Below are 512 nucleotides of genomic sequence, written 5' to 3'. Positions count from 1 at the left end.
ACGTCTGCTCTGCCAGCAGGCCAGGAAACTCTTTTTGCACGTGAGTGTTGGACGCTTTTTCAAGAGGCAAGGGTGTGCATAGCCACAGGCCCTGTACGCTGAGTAACAAAGGGTCAGTGCCATGCCCAGTCCCACAAGAGACGCCTGGGAACCCGCGTTCAAACGCACGGTTCAAACAGCCATGCGCCAAGCCGAGCCGTGGTGCGAGAGCCAAAAGCATGCTTCTAGCAAACCGTGTGAATTTGCACGGCCTCCCCAAGGCTGCTCTAGCAAAGTTCCTGTGCCATTAACAGCTGCAATGTGAAGGACTCAGCTGCACATGTGGAAAAGCTCAGAACTGGCCGCTTCCATGCAGTTTAAGTGCAGCCCCGGAGACGGGGTTTAGGGTACTGAGAACGGCTGAGATCTGATGGATCCTGGTCACACCTCATCTCCCTCCCTGGATTGCACCCTGAAATGATTTTGAAACACACGTTTTCTTGCCAATTAAAGAAACACAAAGACACACAAAA

Source organism: Varanus komodoensis, unplaced genomic scaffold (assembly GCF_004798865.1).
Source record: "Varanus komodoensis strain SLA01 unplaced genomic scaffold, ASM479886v1 scaffold74, whole genome shotgun sequence".
Classification (NCBI taxonomy): Eukaryota; Metazoa; Chordata; class Lepidosauria; order Squamata; family Varanidae; genus Varanus; species Varanus komodoensis.
The sequence above is the reverse complement of the archived record's forward strand: the minus strand, read 5'-3'. Positions refer to the sequence as shown.